The 17,833-nt window shown below is 53.8% G+C and overlaps 1 protein-coding gene across 3 annotated transcripts in view; it reads left to right on the forward strand.

The window, feature by feature from the left end:
* LHPP (phospholysine phosphohistidine inorganic pyrophosphate phosphatase) overlaps positions 1-17,833 on the forward strand; it is a 91,301-nt gene that overhangs the window by 52,787 nt on the left and 20,681 nt on the right. For 2 of the 3 annotated variants that reach the window (XR_013953236.1, XR_013953238.1), the window contains exon 7: positions 1,972-16,060. The exons of the other annotated variant lie outside the window; for it this stretch is intronic. The gene's annotated coding sequence lies outside the window, so the exon portion shown is untranslated. The remainder of the gene's footprint in view (positions 1-1,971; positions 16,061-17,833) is intronic. 3 annotated transcript variants of the gene reach the window in all.

The following is a 17,833-nucleotide window of genomic DNA, read 5'->3' on the forward strand; positions in this document are numbered from 1 at the left end:
TGGACGCTGTTGAAAGGAGAGCAAAGGATTAGAGCAAGCTGCCTGTCTGAACGGGGGCGGTGGCCCTCACGTGCTGTGCGCTCCTGAGCGAATATAGGACCGAGGGGGGCATTGTCACCATTAAGGCCACCAGCTCTGGAAGGGAGCGATGAATCGGGTAAATCAGGGTTGCAGGAGATTGAGGAGGGTTTGAGCGTGTACCCTGTGTGTCAGGAAGCCTCACAGTCCTGTGCTCTCAGCTCCCGTGCTGCCATTCCCATCACCTTCGTACCTCCACGGATTTTTGTTCCCATCCAAGTGCTGAAGAATTTGGCTGAGGAACGATGTGGGGAGCCGGAGAGCCTCGTGTGGGTCCGCCTCTGGCTGCAGCCAGGCAGTAGCCCTACCCTGGACTCCCAAAGCACTGGACAAGGTCTTGCGAATCCCACGTCTGTCTCTTCCTTCCTGTTCGGTGATTGCTTTTAAAACATCGCACACCCCGTGACGAGAAGCAGGGGTGTTCTTGAGATCCCGACCTGGGATCGCTTTCAGCTGCAAAAAAAAAAAAAAAAAAAAAGCCGTGGCAATATTCTCAGCGCCGTGCCTTGGGAGAGTGTTTTATGTCGTGTAAACACAGGATTTCTCAGAAGTTGCTCTAAGAGGCTGTTGGAAAGCCTGGGGACGTGCGTTACAGATGTTAAATAACGGGATCAGGGAGGGGGCAGAAGTAACCTGCTTGCCTTCTGTCAGCGTCTTGGATCCTCCTTCCAGCTGCACTGTCCATTATTTAGCTCAAAATCGCTTCTTCTGGCACCCTCCTCCCCCACACTCGTGTACTAATGTGGCCATTCCCCGGGGCTTTCTCCTCGCCAAAGCACAGCCTGTTACCAAAAGCAGCGGACAATTAAGAGGAAGCCCTGGAGGTTGCCATATAAAACGCTGAAAACTCACCCACTGAATCGTAACGCGGAGCGGGGTCCCTTCCAGGCAGATGCTTCCCGGATCAGAAGGAGCGCCTGGCCCTGGTGAAAATAAATATCTGGATAAAAGGCCTCGCTGCTCCCACCTGCTCCAGCTCGGCTCCCTGCTCCCGTCCCAGTGGCCATCCTTGCCTGCTGCATGGTCCCATGGGGTAACTCCGCTGCTGGGGGCTCAGTTAGGGGCTTTGGTGAGCCGTCCTGCCCTGGTGGGTCCAGGCTGAGACCATCACAGCCGGTCAGCAACCTGAGCCGGTGCCAGGTGGCCGCCGGCTGGGGCCTGGCTAATTGCCGAGTAAATCCAGGAGCTGCTGCCTTCATAGGAGACTCCTGGAGGACTGAATGGGCAGTGAAACAACAGCTTTCTGGAGCTATCGCTCCGCGGGGGATTGGGTGAGATCTCTGCATAGCAAATGTATAGGATGTACGTCTGCAGAAATCCTTGCGAGTGCGGTAGGATCTAATCAAATCCCACTTGTTTGTATGGAGAGGCAGCCCAGAGCCTTGCGGCAAACACCAGGGGAACACCAGAGGCATCATAATGTGTTACACAAAGATACAGAAAACACCAGATTTGCCTTTTGACTCAGTCCATCCCTCCCCTTTCTCACCCTTACTTGGGCGCATTTATCGTTCCCGTTGAACACTGTCGGTTCTGCTGGCTGCCCAAGCTGTGTACGGGCAATAAAGAGGGATAAGGACCAGCCTGGTGGCAGGGCAGGGCACTGGGCAGCGGGTCTGACTGTTTGGAGACATGATCAAAAGAGAAACGTGATCTGTTGGTAGCTTAGGCATCTCTGTGCTGCTCAGCTTGCTGTCCCTTACAAATAACGCAGGAATTGTGTGTAATTACAGGAGATCTGAAAAAAAAAAAAAGAAAAGTTTATTCTCTAGGTTTATTTGTTCTGAGTTTTTCGTTTCTTGGCATTCCAGCTGCATTTCGGTTGCCATCAGTGTTACTGCTTCCCCCGGGTAGCTCATTTCCTCTCTCTTAGTTTCCGTGTCTTTCGTACAGCAGGAGGAGAGAGACGGAGCCTTCCCGACAGCTCAGCGCTGTGACTGCCGAGCGCCAAGAGGACTCGGGGAGGGGCGGCACCAGGGGCACGGTGTGCTCTGTGCCACGGCCAGGCTGTCTCAGGGAGAAACCAGGACGCCGTCTGCAGAAAGCCACGTGGCTGCCGTGCTGTCAGGCGTTTCCGAAGACAGTGTGGGAGAAGTGTCCTCTGTGCTGAGATTGCTGGGCCTGCTTTCCAAGCCAGTGCTGACTCCGCAGCCAGAGCCAGAACACGCTACGGAGCTGGGATGCTTGGCAGGCGTTTCCTATCTGCAAATCGTAATTACTGGGACAGAGGAAAAAAAAGCTGAACTAGGCCAGCCTTGATCTTATCTGCTGGGATTCTTAAAAAAACAGCGCAAGAAAACAACCGCCCTCACCCCTGGAGACTAAATGTGGTCATTAACGCCTTCCTAAAATAGCTGGCATGCAAAAAACCACCCCAGTGTCATCTCCCTGCCTTGCAGAGTGTTTGTATAAAGTTCCCTGCGGTAACGTGGGTGTTTCAACCAGTGCTGGGGCTGCTGTGGTGTGTGGGGCATACGACAACCACGTTGGGGGTGCAACAGTGTCGGCATCAGAACGTTGAAACAAGCGGGTAACTCGCTCTTGCTTTTCCTATAGCAAGTGTCTGTGGTGCACTGAACATCAGGCATGTGGGAGGAAACCCTTGGCAGTACCACGAGGTGACTTGATGAAGACTGGTGCATCCTCACGGGGAGATCCCAGGGATCTCAGACATACTCAAAGCTCACCTCTTGTCCTTCACAGGGCACTAGCTCAGTTGTGTCCGATGTCAGAGACTAATGCCTTAAAGGACTACTCTGTCTGTCCTCTCCCTTCCTAGCAGGACCATAATCTTGAACCTTACACCTCTTGAACCTTACACCCAGGTCTCCCTCTTCCTTCTCCTCCTTCCCCGTGGCACTGCTCCTTCCCTGAGCTCTTCCCTTCTGCCTCTCCTTCTGGACATCCACTGGCTCGCGAGACCAGCGCGTCCCCTTGTGCAGTGAGCCCTCCGGGTAGGCAGAGGTGGGCTGGGCCCCTCGGATTTCTGGCGGAGCCTTTGGAAAGCTGAGAGAGATGGAGAGCCCTGCTCCATCCAGCCGGCCACGTCCCGGCTGTCGGAGCCACCTTCCCAGTAGATGGCATCAAAGACAGCGAGTTCCCCATCACCACAGCGTGGTTCTGCTCCAGCTAGCTGAGAGTGAGCTGCATGGGGAGGGCGTGGAGGTGGGGATTAACGGCACTGCAAGTGGGGTAAGCCTCTTCCATTCCCGTTTCAAACGTTAAAGTAGCTCTAAACTGGAGAAATGCCTATGTATTTTCTTCAGCTGATTGGAACTACTGCAGGACCTTAAAATAAGAGAGCTGTGCATTGCTTTTCTTCTGCCTCAGCTTTCAGTGGCGTGCCCCACATCTCATGCCAGTGGGGGCCCAGTTCTCCTCGTGGCAGTGGGACTGGGTGGCTGCTGCTTTAGGGCTCCCTGCCTTTCGCTTGTGTTTGACCATTCGTGGGCAACCTCACCATTTGTCTTCTCCTCACAGGCCTTCATATGCAGTTTTTGTTGTCTGAATTTAGTTTGCTTTTGATATATACGGATAATTTTTGCATATACGGTGTCCTGCATAGCAGTGTGATTAAAGACGCGTCACCTTTTTCTTTCTTTCTTTATAAACCCTGCATATATCTGATAGTTGCTACGGGTCAACAACCTACTGGGTGTGGAAGAATTCCCTCTTCTCCACTCTGACATGGAGGAATTCCTGAGATCAGCAGGTTTGGCTCATCAGGAGGCTCCCCTGAGCCTGAGCTGGCACCCGTCCTTTGAACATCTGATCACCACCTCACAATTATTCCTGGTCTCCTCGTGAGTGTTCCCACAGTCAGGTTCTCTGCGTCAGCAGAAAGGCGGTCAAGAGGAGTTGGTGGGTCCGCAGCGAGGTTTGGGAGGAAGGAGCACGCATGTCGATTTTATTGTTATGTTTAAATGCCAGTGACTTTTAAATGTAACTTACCGTGGCCTTGGGAAGTGTATTTAAGCTGCATCCCAGCGCTTGCATTAACCGAGAGACTTAGCAGGATTTTATGGATCTCCTTTCAGGGAAAATGAAAGAGCTGGAATTTCTTCCTGCTGGCTTCGTTTTCTGCTCCACTCGTAAATTCAAAGAAAAATATACCTTCCTTGCTTTGCTAGGCCATGGATGTCATATATACCTCGGGTCTGACTCCTCGTCCTCACACGCCGGAGGTAACCGTGGCCTCGGGGGGCAGCTGGCAGGATTGGGCCGGCTGCGTGGCGCTGCCTACCGCCAGGGGAGGGAAGGCAGGCGGCACTGCCTGGCCTGCCTGCACAGCACCGGCGGTGCACAGCACGGACCGGGGTTACTTGCTGGGCCCGTACGAAAAACTCTCTTGCACAAGCAGATAGGATTAGAGAGGGAGAGCAAGTGTCTTTTGACACCATATGGAAAAATTAACTTTCAGATGGCTTAAGCTGTTGCATGCTCAGTTTCAGCCTGAATATTCATATGCTCCCGGCTTTGAAGAATTGCCTAGCCCCAGAAGAAACCTTTTTTATAATTATTTTGTTCCAATTACTTTGGAAGTGCATATCAGATAACAGACTCCAGTACCGAGTGAGTGAGTTCAGCGACCGCAGAGGTCCTGCGTGCCTTTCACAGCAGGAGCGTGTGCTCACAGAGAGGGGAAGATCCTGAACGTGATTTTAGAGATTTCCCCAGCCATGTAATGGGTGTAGGAAGGCTACAAACCAGAAACAGATCCTGAACAGATCCTGACGGGCTGTCTGTGTGTGTGCAGATCCTGGTTTGGTGCAGCTGGAAGAAGAGCACAGGTCCTGTTCAGTGCTGGAACTGAACACACCGGGTGCCTGCTTTTAGATTATTTCCAGTAGCACAACAGCGGTATATACCCAGCTGGCATAACAGTGTGAAAAAAATAGGAATTAAGCCCTATCCAGATTTGGGCTGTTTTGTTGGTGGTGGCTTTTTGTGCCCCCAGTAGATACCCTGACCTCTCCTGCGCAAGCCTGTGCCCGGTGTGTTTTGTTGAAATTTAATTTACTCTGCCCGTGGCAGCCAGACCGACAGGATAAACTTCCAGCCGAAGCCTTGAGCAGGTGAGTTGCAGTGGCTCTGCTGCAGCCAGCGGGGTTGTGCCAGTTTACACCCTTGGGGGATCCGTCCCTCAGCCTGTAACACCCGAGCTGTTAGCGTGCGAGCCTCGGCACTTCCAGCCGGTGCTAGCACCCGAACGCAGGAACTACCCAGCAGGTCTGCTGAGGTCCTGCCGTCTTTTATGTTCCTAACAGCAACTCTGACACTCCTTCAGAAATGGGTCCCGGCTGCTGTTACTTCTCTCCCCGCACCATCGCTGTGAAGAGCACGCACCAGCGAGGGGACCGTTTGCACTCACAAAGTCCCCGTTTGGAGGCAGGCTGTGCCTGCTCCCTGCTAGCGCTCGAAGCAGCCCCGCACCCTGATCACGTCTCTGCAGCCGCCTTGGAGGCAGAAAGGCTCTGCCTCTGTTTTTTTTTTTTTTTACTGCAGACAATTTGTGAAAAGCGTACAGCAGCCTCTAGAGTTCGTGTCTTTTGAAAGGACTTTCATTTATGTTAATGGACGGCCAAAGAAAATGTTCTTTTCTTCTCTGTAGACCTGCGGTCTTTGAAGTACCACTCAGATGAATGGCACGGAGCGAAAGAAAAGGCTCTGTCGGTACCTAAGTCTGGTCACTGGGTGAAATCTGGGATTCGCTTCTGCGGCTGAAGGTTTTGCTGTGAAAGGCTGTGAAATTGCAGGACACTTTTCTAACCTGGGGACTTTTATTTGAGAAGCCTTGGAGCGTGATCCTGCTGAATACAGAATCACTCCATCTCGGCTGTTTTCCTTTTCTCGGGTTATTAAAAACCCTTGTGATGGGCTGTCCTGGCAGGCTGTGGGAGCAGGAGCGCACAGCAGTGAGGGGGGAGTCACATCAAAGCTCACTCTGGAAAGCAGTGCCAGGACTTTGGTGGGTTTTTTTGTTTTTTTTTTTTTTTTGCTTTAATTGGAACTGAACCTTCAGTATTTCGAAAACTGTTTTGAACCTGGACCAAAACGAAGGCAAAGAAATCCTTGATGATTATTAGGCGAGAGTAGTGCTTTGGCTAAAGGCAAACACCACCTGCCAGGGAAATAGTGCGATGGCTTGGCTTGGGTTGGGTTGGGTTTTGTTGGGTTGTGTTGGGTTGGGTTGGTTCGGTTTGGTTAGGTTGCAAAGAAGCAAGGAGTGTGGGGACAGATGGTGGCACGGGGGCTCAGCACCCGCAGCAGGCGGTGGGCATGGAGCTTGGTGCCCCGGCACAGCCCCGATGGCTCTGCGGCCCTCATCCCAGCGGGGCCAGCATCGTGCTCACCCGCAGCAGGACCTGCTCCTGCGTTAACCAGCGTGCAGCCGAGGATGGGCGAAGCTTGACCGTGTTCTCCAGATGCGAAGGTCCTGCAGTACTGCGCAGGGCGCAGTGCCAGGGAGGAGCATTGCCCTCACGAGGAAGAATGGTGGGAGCTGCCCCATGGCTAAATTTGTCCTGTCCCCGATTCCCTGGGAATGAGGTGGGCAGAGCTCGAGGAACAGGCATATTGTGGGAAGAAAGGGGGATAAGAATGAAGTAAGCTGGAAAAAAACACAGCCTGATGGTTCCCAAGAAGGGATCAGATAGCGATCAGAGAGCCTGGGACCATTCGAGTGCTATCTGTTGTTGCAGGGGCTGAAAAGCCGAGAAAAACGCTTGAAATGGGAGATTAGGGACCTCCCCACATGACACTTCATAGTATGATGCACAGAAATCTGGCAGGCACTTGAATTCTCAGGATTAGCATTTTTTGTTCGTAAGGGACAGGTGAGCATGCTTCCAGAGTGCTGCCGTGCAACGGTAAACCCTGTGTCCCAAACATATTTCTCATTTGGAGCTTCAGGAAGGGTTATTTGCCCACCAAATTGACCTCCACCTCACGATACCTGGGGACCTTGCCCCGGCAGCCGGTCCGTGGGCATTAGCTCTCACCCGCAGTCCCATAAGGCAGGCAGAATTTGGCTTTGCGCGCACTGAGGAATGAAAGAATAAATAAATAATCCTTCCTGCCCTGTGCAATTCACCATTTATAGTCATGCAACAAAATCCCGCATTCTGGTTTTCAGAGCACTTGGGGATGGCCGGGGGCAGGGGAGGGGGGCGGCTGCCCCATCCCTGGGCTGGGAGCTTTGTCCCGGGCACAGGGCAACATCTGTCTAGTGGGAAAAGCTAAAAGGAGCCCATTCTCTGCAAAAGCCACAGGGAAAGCATCCAAGAGCTGCTCCGTTTGGAGCTACCCTTGTCTGGTTTCCACATTGCTGATGGCTATGTGAACCAGAAGGCCAGAAGGGCCTGTGTTTGTGCTGGGTGAGGGCAGCGGGATGGGATGGGATGGGATGGGGTGGGGTGGGGTGGGGTGGGGTGGGGTGGGTTCATTGCTCATGTTTGGTGGGTTTGGCCATGGGAAATCAGGAAAATTCATCCGCATAACCTGGAGTGCTGGGCCCAGAGAGCATTCTGCTTTACAACCCAGGGCAAGCAACTTGCTCGGTATCGCAGCTTTCGCAGAGATTTGGGCAAAAGTTTCCTCTCCGACGGTGCCCCAGAGACGCAGGTAGGGGCAGGCAGCGGTGCAGGTGCGAGCCCCACGGTTTCTGATCATAATCTAAGATCTAGAGCTCTGCTCTGCTGTCCCGGAACATACAGAGCTCGTGTCCGAGCCGTGCTCGGAGGGATTACATCCGTTCTTGTGTGCTTTGTAAAATGTCGGAGGTCTGCTGCAACTGGAGGGGATTATCCTGCTCACTTGGCCTAATATAAACTTGTCAGGAATAACATTTCATTTCATCGTGTTAGTAAAAGAAACACAAGCTCGCATTCCTGTGTCACAGATGGTCGTACCTGACACTCTTGGGAGAGAGGAGCTCATTGAGCTTTGGAGATGGCTGGAGCTGCTGGGTTTGGCGTGTACAAGTGCCCAGGTTCAGTTTATCTCAGCCTAAGTGGATTTCCTTCGCTTTGCTTTGGTTTTCTTTTTCCTTTTTCATTTATGGGGTCATGAAAGTAGCCGTTCACAGTTAGCCATTCCGGTTCTGTTAAACACTTTAAGGTATTTTCCAGCTCATCTGTTTTCAGTGAAGCACTTAAACACGTGCTCAGCTTTAACTAAGCTTCAGTCGTGTCCCTGAGGATACAGACAAGTCGAAGCACCTTGTTGAAAAAGGAAAGATTTGCTGGGTCTGCGTGGGGTTCGGTGTTCAGCTAACTCCCTGCAATAGCCAAAATAAATGTCCAGGCGGTGTGAAGTGGGGTTATCCTGGAACTGGAGAAGCCACCGATGTGACAGCAGCAGCAGGGTGGTGGCAGAGCGGGCTGGGAAAGGCCCCGCTGGTGCCAGACTCCCCCTTCAGGCAGCAGGCTGGGCTGGGAGAGGTGGCCGGGGGGTCTCTGCCAAGGAATGCATGGGTATTCCTACAACAGGGTGCGGTGTCGCAGTCTGGAGGAATAGGTGGGGATAAAACCTGGGCAGTGGGGGAGGTTGAGTGACAGGCCAGGACGCCTTCGGTGGCCCAGTTTGGTGGGGTCCGACAGCATCACCCCGGGGGCCAGGTCCGGGTGCCAAGCACGGCGCAGCCTGCACGTGCACCAGGAGCTCGCTGTGCTTGAAGCGTGACCCAGATGAGGCGCTTTGATGGCAGGAAGCCTTTCGCCGAGACCGGTGTAAGTGCCATCTCATACGCTGCTCTGTGACACCTCCAGTCGTAACCACAAGCTCTTCCTGAGCTCACATGTTTTCCTCCCTCGCCAGCCCTGCCTTTGCTCGGCCGCTGCTCTTACAGAGCACCTCTGCAGCTCCTCGCCGCCAGGAGCACCGCTGGTTCGTAGAGGGCCAGCCTGGAGGGCTGCTGCCTACCCCAGAGGTGCTCAGGCACCATGGGCTTTCGGGAAGCAGCTGTGCAGGCAGCTGGGTCTGGTGGGACTTCTGTGGGGGCAAGGGGAGCGAAGAAACCTCGGGCTGTTTCCCTAAAAGCAAGCCCTGGGACCGAGCTTAAATAAATGCTGCACCAACCCACCAGAGCCAGGCTGTCCGGGTGCTTTAGCTGTCCCAGTCGGCCCTGTGGTTTTGGGATCCAGCTGCTCCCATTGGAAGTAAGTTTTCATTTCCCCCTGCGAGTGCCCTTCTGAGCATGACTGGGAGAAAGGGGTCACAATGATTAAAACCCTTTTTTTGCTGGTTGGAGAGGCCTCAGGCCTTCCTGACTCTGCAGACGTGTCACTTGTGGTAGGAACCGGGTGGAGACGTCACCTACAACCAGCGGCATTTTCCTGCCTGGGGCAGCATCCAGATTAAAAAAAAAAAAAAAAAAAAGGAGCAGGCGGTGCGATTTGTCTTAGAGCCGTGCAGAAACAGGTGCTGCCAAAGGAGTGGAAGAAATTAAGCCCAGGGCTTTCCAGGGAGAACGTCCGCTTTCCAATCCCCTCTTCGTTTGGCTTCAGCAAGCTGGATTAAAGTAGGTCATTTCCTCGAAGCGCTGCAAGGGCGAGAGCCGGCGCTGGGAGCAGCGCGTGGAGGGGACACCTTGCGCCCAGCCGCGACCTCCAGGACTGCTGGCACGCCACCCCCGCGGCCCCCCGAGCTCAGCGGCTCTGCCCTGCTCAGCTCTGCATTGCTTCTGCCGAGGTGCCAGCGCCGGCTCTGAGGAAGCTGGGAAGTCAGGACTTGAGGATGGAGTACTTGTAAATGGGTTGCCGGGGAGGGGCAGCGTGAAACTTTCTGTCCAAATCCCTATTCCAGCTATTTTTGAGTGCGCGAGAAAATCGTATCTGGATGCGTCAGAGTAACAGGCGTTCCACTCGGGTGAAGAAGCTAATTAAAAGCTGCAGGCTTTAGACAACACGTTAATATTTTCAACAGTTCGACCCCACGCAACCGTTAAATCTCTTTCTGATGGCTAATATATGTTGCACATTTTTGTTTTAATTAGAACAAGACTGTAATCCATGCTGCAGTTAGGTTCATTACACTTACAAACCTCATACAATCAACAGATCAATCGGTCATTAGCCAACTAAGTCTGCTGTAATTAACATTTACAGAAAACTTTTAATTGCGTGTCTGTCCTTTGCAGCAGGTACTGAGGGAAGCGAGGCCTTCTCCCTCACACTGCTGACGTACAAGTCCGGTTACAAGCACTGTGTGTGTACCCCTGACTTGTGACCGGTTAAACCCAGTTTGCAAAGCCCGGTTGGAAGACCCCACAACCCAGAGACCTCGCGGCACGGTCCGTCCCGTCCCAGAACAGCTGGCTGAGCAGGACGGGGCTGTACGAGCATCCCGGGTGCTCACCTGGGCAGCGGTGCTGTGGCCAGCTGTGCACAGCGGTTTCTCCGTGGAAAGTGGAGTTGCAGGGCCAGGTTCTGCTCCGCTTTCCCCTTCTGCTTGCACCTCTCCTTGGCCTTCTGTTGTGCCTGAGCTCTCGGGGCTGTCCGTGCCCCCATCATTACCCAGCACGGGTGGGATTTCCAAGCTCTGCTTTGCTGGGGCATCGTGGCGAGGAGGATCCCCTCCAGGTAGCCCACCAAAATGTGCCGTCACCCTGCTGGACGTGGCCACCAGGGCCTCAGGGTGAGCTCGCCAAGGGAGAGCAGCCCGAGTGCCGTCAGCGTTGGCACCGCAGTCCTGCCCGGGCCGTGTCAGGCGCTGCCTGCACAGGTCCTGCCCGCTGCGCACCCCGCGCTCTGCGCCTCGCTGGCTGAGCCGTGGCAGCAGGCCGTCCCCTGTCGCACCGCTAGCCCCTAGATCTTTTCCCAAATCGCTTCTCTGCAGATAATAATGAATAGTCCCTTTCTGCTTAGCAGCCGGGTAGTGCTGGGTTTGCCTCCCTGAGAAAAATCAGCATCCCTCCGCGCAGGGAGGGAATTATGCTGCTTCTTCCGCACGCAGCCTGCATAATTCCCTGTAATTTTATTATCTCTGTGCACTCAGAAATACGCCACATGGCTCTTCTGTAAGTGGAGAAGATAAGAGGCTATACCAGCATGAATTCTCTTTAATAAGATTACGCTATGATAATAGGCTACTGGAATAATTCAGCGCCTAATGATTTTGTTCTTTCTTGCTTCCCCGTGATCAAGGGCAATATACATTAAAGTTGCAGAGGCTTTTTTAATTATGCAGGAGTAAGTGTATATTTTATATAACAGCCTTAATGATTCAAAGGGAATTCTTGGTTTTGTGGGAAACGCTGGTTTGGTGTTGCCACTTTCAGAGCTCCGTGTGTGTAAGCACAGGCAGGCATATGGTCTGCTTGCTGCAGCGTCCTGGCGGTGTTTTTTGTGGGAAAAATCCAAGTGGTGAAACACAACGCAGTCGGCCGAGCTGCCTGGAAGGGGATCAAACTTGTAATACTTTAATCTGATTAAAAAATATATTTAAAATTGTAAATGGTTTCTTCACGAGGAGTTGCCTAACGTCAGGCATTCAGATGAGGAAACGCTGGCTCGGCTCCCCCGGGGCCTCAGTTTCCCCTTCGGAAAAACAAATGAAGGAGCTGTTGGGACTTCGAACCTGCCCGAGCGAATAGCCCCCCCGCTTTGTACCACAGCATGGGAGCGCCGGGGGATGGATTTCGTTCCCTAATGTTTGCAGAGCTCTCTAAGATCTTTAAAGGAAGAGTGCAAGGTGTTAGCGTTTCCCCCCCCCCCTCCCCGATTCCTGGGGGCAGCACTGGGTGACTGCCGTCCCCTGGGTTGTCTCCAGTCGTGGGCGAGCAGAGCTGCAGCTGAGAGCTTTCCTCTCTCCTCGGTGGGTCTTTTTTTTGCCCTTCGGTGCTACCTGAACCTTCCCTGCTGCGTGTCAGCCCCCCTCGGGTCACCGCTTTTCCAACGTGGCTCCATTCGGCCTGAACGACGGCTCCTCAGCACAGTGCCTGGCTCGAGCAGGGCGGGCGGGTGCTGAGCGCCGCCGACCTGCCCGACAGAGCCGGATGTCGCCGCGCAATTAGTGGATGGCTCGCGCGGGCTGGAGTGGAAGGAAGCAGAGCTCTGTGCTCAGAGACATTTGAGGTTTCCTTGTTTGTTTCCTCCGAAAAGGCTTCTCGCGGAGCTTGACGTGTCCCCCCCCCAGTCACGTCTTTGTGCCTTCGACAGCATGATTTGACTCCGCACCAGTTGGTGAATCGCAGACAACATTTTTCCCTGCTTCAAGGGCCTCTCCAGGTCCACGTGGGGAGGTGTCCAAGCACCTTATGAAGACCTGGAGCCGTATGAAGGGATTTTCAGCAGGTGGTGTTCGCCCCGGGATGGTTTGGTCTCAGACCGCTCTCCACTGCTGGTACCTGCCGTTGTGCTGGGGATGCTGGTGGGGCACTCAGTGCAGGTGGGATTTATTTGGGGGCTGGGGACTGGGGGAGGGCAGGTGCCTTTCACGCACCACCTCGTGCCTGCTGGAAGGGTTGTATAACCCCGCGCTGGGAAAGTCATTAGCTGCCCGAGCTCTGCCTGCACGAGGTCTCTCACTGCCTTCCCGGCAGATGGGAAACAGGAGCAGAAATCTTCCAGCTGGACGAGGCAGCGGAATCGGAGGGTCTGGGGAACGGGATGGGAGCGGGTGAGTTGTCCTCTCTGCACGGTGCTGGTGGCAAAAGCCTTCCTCTGCTGCCCTTCACCCGCCTGGGAGCAGCACAGTTCAACGAGTGCGTCCTTCAGCCGCTCCTCTGCTGCGGACTCCAAGCTGAACCCGCCGGTCAGGGGCCGGCTTTTCGTTTGGAGCTTATCTGGAAAGCTAAACCAGAGCCCAGATGGCTTCGAAACGCCCCGCGAGGTCCAACCCGAGTGCGGCTCTTGCCATGCACATTCCTGTGCTCTTTCAGCGGGCTGGGGCTGCCCTGCCAAGTGTGATTTCAGAGGAAGCGTGGAAGGAAAGTCCAGCCCCTCTCTCGTCCTTTCTTCAGAGGACTTGTGGTGCCTTTGCAGTGGGCAGAACAGCCGAGAGAAAGGGCTGTCACAGAGCTCCTCCACGTCCTAGGCTGTGTCCTCTTCCTCCATGACTCACCCACGGAGGAAAATAAGAGACTTTTAGCACAAAGAGGGCAAAACAGCAGAAGCTGGCTCTCCAGAGCTGTTCCTCCCCTCTCTACGATCGTTTGTTTGCAGATCTGCAGGCACGTTTCGTTTCCAGCCCGGAGGTTTAATCCCCGCGAGCCCCAGCGACCTGAATTATTTCAGCACCAAAGGTGCATGCGTTTCAAAAGCGGAATACTTTGTACGTATATACATATTCAGTGCCCGCAGGTGAGCCGAAAACCACGCGAATTGGAATCTTAAAATATTTCCTGAAGTTTGTTAGGAGGGGTGGGTGCTCGAGGCTTGCAGGATTTGCCTCCCGAGCCGTAAAACTGCCCGAGGAGCCAAACCTCTCCCGAGAAGGCGATGCCTCTGCTGCCGGCTACGTCGCCGCAGCCCAGGGAGGTGAGGAATTCAAAGGTGGCTTTCCAAAATGCACGACAAGCCTTCCTCTTGACACCTGGCGTGGTGCTCTGAGCAATCCCATGCGTGCTCCGAGCGAACGCCGAGCCGCCGGCAGCCCCGGCCGCTTCCTTCTCCTGCAGTTTACTCGCTGCAAAGCATGGCTTCGAATTCAAGCCAGGCTATTAGTCTTGGCCCCTGTTGCTAGTGTTTTGGTTTGGGGTTTTCTTTCTTTTTTTTTTAAGTCCCTTTAAAATATCTGGAGAGATGCTATCAAGGTTAATTTGTTTGCGATGGAGGAAACGCTTTCACATGGTGGCTAAATGTTGTTGGAAAAGGGCACGATTAATAGGCGCTCACTTCGTCCCGATTAAACTGGCAGCTGGGAGATATCGATCAGCATGTTCACAGCAAACTATCCACCTCTAATTCGCACGGTAAACAAGCACGGGACTCCAGTTCCCTTAACCCTTCCCATGGCGGTGGCAGCCTCATGTCCTTGGGAAGGATTTTAGTGCCCGGGGCAACCCCAGCCGGGGGCCTCGGCGTCCTGCACTCAGCCACCACCCACGTGGTGGGCTTGAAGCAGGTGAGAGTGTTTCATAGAGCCCCAAAATACTGCCCACTGCGTCATCAGTGACTGCTGTTAATGCTTATTCAGAGCTTAGCAGCTACGTAGAGAGCAATTCTGTGCTTAATTTTGCAATCGTCCCATGTCTGGGGCTTTGCTTCCTAAGGTGACCGTCACAGCAGAGGCTGGGGTGCCTCTCGCAGGGGAGAGGAGCAGGGAGCTGTGCCTCCAGCAGGAGCTGCCTGCCCGTGGTCTCAAAGCACAGTTAAGACAGAGCAAAGGCCAGGAGATGAAAAAGAAGCCTCCTGGCTGGCCGCAGAGCTCCCAGCGTGCCTGCACACCTCGCGCCTCGTGCCGTGCCCTGCGCTGCACGGTTAGGGAACGGCCGCACAGGTGCCTTCGGTCTGGCACTCGGGGAATTTTGGACGCGTTCCCAGGTTTGCTGTGTTTAACAGCTCTGCTGCTGCCGCTTCCACCGCTGCCGGTCATTTTCCCACCCATCCTTTTTTATTTCTGACGTTTGCTTTCTGGGGACAGGCAGCAGGGGAAAGCACCCGAGCCTCCCAGCCCACCTGTTTGATCGCGCTTTGACCCTCCGAGCAACAAACCAGTTCTGAGGCTGCCAGGAGAAGGGAGGAGGATCGACCGGCCCGACTTTCCAGCCCAGGTGCTTTGTTAATCTCACCAAACACATGTTCCACATTAGAGGCCGTGCATTCTCAGTGCAGACGCTGCCAGGGTGTTGCCAAACAAAACAAATTGCTCTGGGTTGGACCTGGCTTAGATATTCATAAGGTCACCGCGTTTTTGGACCTCTGGCTGCTTCACTACGGTTGGGTTTCTGGTTGTTTTTTTTCCTACCGTGCCCGAGTTAACACAGACCAGGTCTGGAAATACCCAGAGCTCTTTTTCAGCCTCTCGGGGAACAAGAAAGGCTCGAGTGGACATGCGTTAACTCGACAGGGCACAGGAACAGAGCAGCTTTCCGGAGGGCACCGAGCGCCGCGCAGCCTTGCCCAGGTTTTTGGGCCAAGGGCTTTGTAAAGCAGCTCTTTCCCAAGCCATTCTTCACAGTGGCATCTCGTGTCACGTTTGTTTTTCTGAAAAGAGGGGCTATTTTTACATTGCCAGACTTCCTGTGAGGTTTCAAACTCCGGCATTTCAGCCTTTTCACAGAAAGGCTGGGGGGGGGGGGGTTACAGAAGGCTGACATTAATGACAGCAGCACCAGCTCTTCGTGCCTGCTCCGTTGGGATCGCAGCGGCCGTACAAACGGCAAACCTGCACGGAATTAATTCCTCCTGGTGGATCTCGGTGCTGATCCCCTGCACGGTGCTTCGGGAAGAGACGGGTGTTTACTTCGTGAATCTCAGATGACAAACTTATTTTTCCACGGGGCGAGCGGGAGGCACGGAGGGGAAGTGACCTCCCCGGTACCTCCGGTAGCCAGAAATAGCAGCTGGCTGCCCCGCTGCCTCCTCGTCCTCCTTGCTCCGCTTCTCCTCCTGGTGCCGCAGCCCCGCTCGCCCCAGATGCGATGTGACGAGGGCTCCTCACCCCCACCAGGTGCCCACACAGAGATATTGCTGCAGATGTTCCTCCTCGTGGCACGTCTTGCCTGGATGTCCGTTGTACGTTAGAATTTTAGGCTCTGTTCATCACCGTCCTTGGGCAAACAGGCTCTGGCTTCCTGTTTTCCTCATTGCCCTGATTTCTCCAAGTATTCTCCCGTAGGTGCTTCCCCACAACAGCTGGCTTCCAGCCTGCGCTCGCGTCCTTTGCGAGTGCCGTTGGGTGGCGTCTCCCCAGGATGCCGACGGTCCCGTACGAAGCGTGCTGCCCCTGACCACGGGCTCGCAGCCAAGCTTAGGAAACAAGGGTGCTTCAGCAGCAAAGGAGCTCCGGAGCAGTGGCAGGTGAAGCCTATCTGCCGGAGGTGAGGGGAGTTAACCTGTTTAACAGCTGGGGGAAGAGGCGTAAATCAAAAGTCTTGCGGAAGCAGCGGGGGTCTGCTTGTAGCGTGAGTGCTGCTGTTCTCTTTTTCACATGGCAGGGAGAGTCCTCGCCTCTGATGGCACGACCAGGCTCTGGTGTGCTTTCTGCACGCCCTCAGCTTGGTGGCTTTGCTCTGTTTTTTTCTGGACACACCCTCAAGTCACAGAAGTCACCCCGTTGGCAGGCGTTCCTTCTGCCGTTCCCCAGGGGGACTTGACTTCTGCAAGCGATACTTCAGTGTATTTGCAGTTGAATTTTCTTCATTCCAGCCCGGACATGTATGGCTTTTCTTTGCTGGCTGTGCAGGCACCGAGCCCACTCGTAGCTGACCGCAGCGCTGTTTCGCCTTGCAGAACTCTCCCGAGGCCCATGGAGATGCCCGGGTGAGCAGTGGGTGTGTTGGCAGGCCCTTTTCACACCTTTTGCTCGTCTTTACCTCTGAGCGCAGGGCCAGGGTTGAGCAAGAGGTTGGTTTTTTTCCATAACCTCTGCTAAATCTTGGTCCTCCCTTCCATATGCTGCCTTACTGGTCCCAACAGCCATCTCTCACTGCTCAGGCTGCGTTGCCCCACACAGCTTCCTTGGGGGAAACCTGGTCCTCCTCTTTGGGCTTTGGGACAGGTGGACGTGACCAGGCGTGTAGGAGCTCTGTGGGGCAAGAAGGAAAGATTAGCACGGCGTGCATCTTGAAATAGACATTTACAAGTGCAAGCAAGACTTTTATCATCGTGCCTTGGAGTATTGGCATTGTCCGTGGGCAGTTTGGGCACCACTGTGCTCCTATATGTTAAGCTCAGATTTGTTTCCCTCTAGTTGCTTATAAACACGTTTGCTTACGTTTGTTTTCTGCGTTTGGTGTGTGATTTGAGCACATAAATGAATACACGGGCAGCTGGGTTGATATTTTAACGTCCTGGGGCAAAGCGAAATGCTTCCTGGTTTCATTGCCATTCTTCGATACAAGAGAGTCGAAACTTCCTTAGTAAGTATATGTCCATGCCACCTTGAGGGTGGGTCCTGATTTAAAACTGATGTCTGGAAAAATCTGGGGGAGTCACAGCATGCATTTATTTGTAGTAAATGAGGACGTGGAAACTGTAGGTAAATTACCCATCAGGTAGGGTAATGGATCTACGAGAGAATAAGGAAGAAGGTTCTGCAGTTCCCAAAGCCAGTGCGTTATTCCTGCTTGTTTTACTCATCTGTACCACAACGGACACCACTGATGTCTCCTCTGCCGTGGGCAGCATGTGTTTCACAGCAATTAGGGGAGAGCAGCTTTGGCTTTCATGTCTCATCGTGTGCATGCCTTTCCCCCTTCTCCGTCTTGCAGGCTCGGTGTCCCTGATATTATGACAGAAAGTGTTCAGCGCACAGAACTATTACAAATGTAGCTCAGATGGTGCTGATGGGAGGATGACATCTCCTGAATAATTTATTTTAACCGAGAAGATTTGTAACGCTTAAGTATTAGCAGAACTCTCCCTTTTAACTCTTTAGGGGGAGGCTGCTCGTTGGGATCCTGGTTTGCACCGTCGCAGCCCTAATACTTCAAAGACCTTGAGCCTCGAGCGTGTGCAAGGATGTCTAGGTGGGCAAAAGAGGCTTGGAGGAGGATTAGGTGTGCCAGAAGGAAGGCAGCAGTGGCCCCGCCGTTGATTCCTGGTGTACGTTCAGTGGAAGCTTTGTGCAGGGGACATCCTCGCGCACGAGC

Source organism: Anser brachyrhynchus, assembly GCF_964034855.1.
Source record: "Anser brachyrhynchus genome assembly, chromosome: 6".
NCBI lineage: Eukaryota > Metazoa > Chordata > Aves > Anseriformes > Anatidae > Anser > Anser brachyrhynchus.